We start from the raw sequence: 6,708 nt of genomic DNA on the forward strand, positions 1-6,708 counted from the left end.
CAACTAAGGTATTACTATACTATAAAGAAAAATCTCCAAAAGTTAGTGTTAATTTTTTCAATATTTATTTTTTAGTTACAGGTAGACACACAATATCTTTATTTTATTTTTTTTTAACAATTATTTTTTTAAAGAGAGAGAGAGAGAGAATTTTATTTATTTTTTAGTTTTTTCGGCAGACACAACATCTTTGTATGTGGTGCTGAGGTTCGAACCCGGGCCGCACACATGCCAGGCGAGCGCGCTACCGCTTGAGCCACAATATTTTTATAAGGTGCTGAGGATCAAACCCAGTGCCTCACACATGCTAGGCAAGCACTCTACCTCTGAGCCACAACCCAGCCCTAGTGTAAATTTTTAAGGTACACAACAATATATAAGGCATGCTACCATTTGTATTTTCTGTAGATAGATATCTAATATCTGTATATCTACAGAAAATATATGTACTTATTGCATATACACAAAATATTTTTGAAGAATACACAGGAGTGCTTTTATTTATTTTTTTTAAAGAGAGAATTTTTTAATATTTATTTTTTAGTTTTCGTTGGACACAACATCTTTATTTTATTTTTATGTGGTGCTAAGGATCAAACCCAGCGCCCCGCACATGCCAGGTGAGCGCGCTACCGCTTGAGCTACATCCCCAGTCCAATATAAGAGTGCTTTTAAAGAGATGATCTTCATGGCTAGTGAGCAGGTGTGAGAGATAGACTTTTCATTCTAAACCTATATATATATATATATATATATATATATATATATATAATCTTTGAAGCATGTGAGTGTATTATAATTTTTAAATGCATATAAAATTTTAAAAATAAATTAATTTCTCAAAAATAATTCCCCTCAGAGCCCTAAGACCTTAATTGTGCCTGGTCTTCTAGGTTTTTGTCAGGATAACAAATGCTAGATGCTGTAACAAATTTAGACTGCTAAATCTCAGTAGCTTAATATAACATAAATAGTAACCATTAGAGATGGATACAGGTGGAGTACTCTCTTCTAAGCCACTGATTCCACCTGTGGTTCTGCTGTCATGGTCTTTGAGTTCACCAAGTTTTCATCCAACTGGCAGATGGAGAATTTGAAGAAAGAATGTTGTTATGGTGTGGATATACAGTGTCCCCAAAAGCTCCTGTGGTAATGCAGGAGATGAAACAATTGGATTGTGAGAGCTATAGCCTAATCAGTCCATCTAGTTTGAATGAACTAACTGGGTCAACATGTGGATATGTGGGGTGTGGCTGGAAAAGATGTGGGTCACTGGGGATGTGCCCTGGAAGAGTTTTCTTCCCTAAGACTGACTCTCTCTCTCTCTCTCTCTCTCTCTCTCTCTCTCTCTCTCTCCTTCCTAGCCATCATGAGGTAAGCACTGCTCCTTTCTTTGCCACACCTTCCGCCATGATGTTCTGCCTCTCCTTGGGCCCACAGCAATGCACTTGGTTGACCATGAACTAAACCTCTGAAACTGTGAGCCAAAATTAACTTTTCCTCCTCTAAATTATTGTTGTCAGGTATTTTGGTCACAACAACAATAAAAACCTGACTAATTCAAATCTGTAACCCCTCCCAGAAATGAGTACCACTCATTTCTTCTCACATTAGATTTTTGCCAGAATTAGTAATATGACCGTAACTAAACCCAAGAAGAAGGGGAAGTATATTATTCCTGTATGCCCAAGAAAAAAATGAAATGGCTTGTGGAACACATTGTCTCTGCCACTAAATATCATACTGGCCTTTGTGATGACTGCCCTAAGATTTTGGAGATTATATTAGCCATTTCCTAAATTGACTCCTTATATTTGTTCATTTTTGCGTGTAACAAATTACCCAAAACTTGGTGGCTTAAAACAATAATGATTTTGTTGGTTGACAACCTGAGCTGTACTCAGATGGATGGTTCATTAGGACTCAACTCACTAAGGCCTCACAGTCAGCTGGGAACTGACTGGATAAGGGATAGCCTCAGCTAAGACAGTTCATCCCTACTCAACACAATGTCCATGTTGTAGCATGAGATGTGATGGCTTGTGATGTAATGGCTGGTCAATGTTTCAAAAAGGTGCTTCCACTCGAGATGAAGTCCATCCACTCGTGTGCTAACCTGGGTTTCTCACATGATCACTGGTCAGGTGTTCCAAATGGATGAGAGCAGAAGCTGCAAGGCTCTTCAAGGTCTAGGCTCAGAACAGGCACACTGTCACTCCCACCACATCCCACTAGTCAACATACATGAAGGCTGTCCCAGACTCAAAGGGTAAGGAAATGAATACATATCTTTTTTTTTTCTTCTTTCTTTTTTCAGGATGGAGTCTCTTTATGTTGCCCACGCTGGCTTTGAGCTCCTGGGCTTAAGCAAGTCTCCTATCTCAGCCTCCTGAGTAGCTGGGACTACAGGTACATACCACTCCATTCATCTGGGCTCCAAGTCTTGAGGAGAGGCCCTGGAAAGCCATGTTGTAAGAGCATATATACACAGGGAAGAAAATAATTGTGGCTGTGTTTGCCATCTACTATAGTTTTGTTCAAAGCCCTTCAAGTTTTCTCTTTGGAGGAGAAAACTTGATTCATATTCATGCCTCAGACTTCTCGGGGATTATTCTTGGTGAAATTGCTAACCAACCAGGAGAACTACTGTTAGAAAAGTCTTTCCCCTACAGTCCCCTACAATCCCCATTGTCTAAACCCAGCTAAGCCACAGGTGCCAAAACAGACCAAGGATGACAAAACAACAGATAACTTATGGAGAAATTTGCTCACAATAAATATCATGGACTCTTAGAATTGTCCTTAGAGATCACTTAACCCACACATCTGCACTTGTAACACTTGGAAACATGGGGCTGCCAAGAAGGTGATTCATGAGTTCTCAGGGGAAAAGAAGATACCAAATAGCAGTGTAGAGAAGCCCTGGGCCCACAATTTTTTTAATACCTTATTACATAGATCTTTCTACTCCTTCTAAGAACGTTCTAGAAGTGCCTCGTGGTTATTTCAATTCATTCAGTGTTGACGCCTGACAATGTTAGGGGAACCCATTTATGTTAAGTGCCTACGAAGTCTGATTTTCTCTCCATGAGGCTCCGTGTCTGTGGATTTCTTCTGCATGTCTTTCTTCACATTGGACAACTGTTTCTCAGTCCACCTTCTGAGAGAAGCCCTTGTTTCAAGCCCCTTTCCTACTACAATCAACCACTTTCCAGTCTGAGAAGCAGGAGCCCCCCAGGAAGCTTCAGGGTTCCTACTTTCTACCTGCAACCATATTCTTTGTTTGCTATCACCTGCTCCAGATCAACCTATTATTAACAACATATGCTCCAGACAGGATCAGGGCCATTTCCCTTCAAGCCTGGTCCTCTCTGGCTCACATGTCATCATCTTGTCTCTGCAAAGGCCATCACTAGATGGAAAATCATAAAAAGATGAATAGGAAATGACTGATATCATTACTTTGATACAAAAATTCCACAATGCAACGTGAGGTCTACGGATCATCTAAAATTCTTTTCTTGATCGGCCATCAACCCAGAAGCATTTACTGTGTCACTTGGTCTCTCTGGGCCTTTTATTCCTTCTTTCCCTGCTCTGCTGACCAAGGGAGTGGCCACAACAGCCACCCACCAACCTTTCTAGATTTCTAACTCCCAAGCCAGAGAGTCAGAAGGGCTGGAGAATAAGAACACTAAAGGCTAACAAGAATGTCTTCATCCCAAGAGAATGCTGGGACTGCCCAGCTAATCCTAGGGTGACTGAGTGACACATCTTGTCAGTTGGGGCTTCATAAAGGTCAGTACCTTATCTGGTCCTCAGAAAGCACTGTACTTCTCTTGTGTGGATGTGACTATTGGACGCAGCCCTGGCAAATGGGACCATTGCAAGGATAAACGTGGACTGCCCTAGCCTTCTCCCCTCTACTTCCCAGGCTCCCGAAACCCATTGTCAGATCAGTAGTGAGGTTTGGATACAAGGAAAGAGACAGAGAGAAAGAGAATCTGTCTCTGTGTGTATGATGGAAAGTAGACAGGGAGGGAGACCAAGGCCGGAGAGCCCCATCTCTCCCCCAGCCTTGAGCATCCATCCCGTGCACATACAACCAGAGCTGCCTGGCCCTTTGATCGGGACCCCATGCTGTGCCTTGTTCAGGGAATTTTTAAATTCTCTTTCATTTTATTGAGCGGCTTCCCTCCCCACCTCCCATCCCTAAGTCAGGTCTTAGGATTATTGGGTCCTTCTTCTCATTGATTTGTTTTTCTGACCTTTGTAGTAGATTCAGAAATATATGGATGGAACAAGAAAGGGAGGAAGAAAGGGAAGGAGGAGGGAGCCTGAGCAGCTCCCTGGGGGCGGGCGGGGGGTGGGGGGGGCGTGCGTGTGGAGCATTGGGTTTGGCTACATTTTACAATAAAGACAAATGGGATGGCAGCTGCTGGGTGCCCAAGCAGGGAAGCCCAGCTGGGAAGGAAAGGCCCTGGCATGTAGACATGTAGAGACCTACCACTGATGGACAGGGTAAGGCCACCTACGCGAGCATCATGGACTTCGGGGCCTCCATGCATTTGTTTTCTGTTGACTCCTGTATTAGCTCTGCCTTTCATCCTTTCAGAGAATTCCTATAGCAGCTACTCCTTGCTCAGCTCCACTCTAGGACCCAGGAAGGCAAGAGCCCTTTCCTTTTCCCTCTCTGACCCCACTTTTGTACTTAACACCAGGTCTTCAAGCCTACCGCCCTAACGCATCCTCCATTACTAATACTGAGGAAGAGGGAAGAAATGCACATATGTGGGGTACCCACTCCCCAGCATGGTGAAAGGATTTTATTCATATTATAGAGTACCTGGTGAGACTTTTCCTGTTGCTCCAAAAAAAAAAAAAAAAAGAAAATGTAGGACCCACAGCTGAGTCACCAATGGGAAGGCAGTGCTGGATGGGAGAAGTGTTTCCTCCCAAGAGATGGCAGCACTATTCCTACCTCAAAGCCAAGTGAGAAGGCTCTTGGGGTCAGTGGTAAAGATCTGCAATTCCTGCAAGATAGGGAATCTGACCCTTCCACCCCAGAGGTACCCTGGGTCCATCAAAGTAAGGAATATGCCCACAGAGGAAGCACATGCCAGAGAAGAGCCCAGGATAACCTGAACCTAAGTTGTTTAGAGAGGCCCCAAAAGGCCAATTGGACATCCCAGAAAGTGGCTGGCTAGTCCTACCTGAGATGTCCATCTGGGCTGTCCACCAGGCACAGGAAGGCCGTCGGGGTAAATCCATTAGTGGGAGCTGAGTGGAGGTGGAGGAGGCCAAATCCATCAGGAAATTACCACAGGGACTTCAAGAAACCTAAACATGCACCTCACTAGGAAGTCTAACCTTTGAACTCGTGTCTCAGAGACTATGGACAACCATCCGGCGTTGGTCCAAGAAATACCAGCACTTCACAAAGGGAGCATCCCAGGTAGGTACAGTGATGTAAATAGATGCTTGTCCTTTGCCTCTTCCTCCATCCAGAGGCAACATCCTGGAGGACTAGACCCTGAAGAGGGAACAGGGTGTTCAGGGGTTGACCTGCAGGGAGAGAAGTAATGTAGATAAGATTTCAATTTGGTGTGAGAATTGGTAGGTCCTACAAACATTCCTACCCAAATCCTCTCACCTGTACCTTTGGGGACTCAGATGCCTGACTTTCAATCACAGCACCTGCATGTCTCTGCCTGCACTCCTCTTCTGCCCACCAAAGCCCTCTATACCCAAAAGGAAAGACTGGGTAGTTAACATTCCTAGGAACCGCCTCCATGTACTGATGGATGTAGCTATATAAATGGCTCAGCTCCTTCATTTGGGTAGAATAGCTCTTGGACACTGCACCAGTAATCTATTGTTGCATTACCATTTACTCCCCAAACATAGCAGCTTAATACAATAATAAATGTTGATTATCTCACAGCTTCTGTGAGTCAGGAATTGAGGAGCCATTTAACTGGGTGGTGCTGACTCTGGGTCACTAATGAGATGTTATCTGGGGGCTGCAGTCAACCCAAGTCTTTCCTGGGGCTGAATGATCTGCTTTCAAGATGGCTCATTCATATTACCTGGCAAGTTAGGGCTGGCTATTGGCAGAAGGCCTCCATTTATCCCCACACAGACCTCTTTATAGGACTTCTCAAGTGTCCTCATGATCTGTGGCTGGCTTCCCCAGAGCAGGTGATCCAAGAGAAAGAGAGATCAAAGTAGGAAGAGAAAATTCTTTCATGACCTATCCTCAAAAGTCAGATGGTACATTAATTATCAATTCCTGCATAACAAATTTCCCCCAAGACTTAGCAACTTAAAAAAAAAAAATAGCTAACTCACAGTTTCTATGGGCTGAAAATCTGGACATAGCTTAGCTGGTGTTTCTGACTCAATGTCTCTTGGGCCTGCAATCTAGATGTTGGCCAACGCTGTGACTGTCTCGAAGCCCAGCTGGAGCAGTGCAGGTCCACCCACCTGAATGTTGGCAGCCCCGGGTTCTCGTGGCTGTTGGCTGGAGATAGTTTCTCACTACCTATTGCTCTTTCCGGGGCAGCTCACAATATTGTGGCCGTTTTTCTTCAGAACCAGTGAGGGAAAGAGCAAGAGAGCACAAGCAAGAAGAAAGCTGGGTCTTTTTGTAACCTAATGTCAGAAATGACACTCATCACCTTTGCTGTATTCCGCTGGTTAGAAGGG

This window comes from Marmota marmota, unplaced genomic scaffold (genome assembly GCF_001458135.2).
Source record: "Marmota marmota marmota unplaced genomic scaffold, marMar, whole genome shotgun sequence".
In the NCBI taxonomy this organism is placed as follows: Eukaryota; Metazoa; Chordata; class Mammalia; order Rodentia; family Sciuridae; genus Marmota; species Marmota marmota.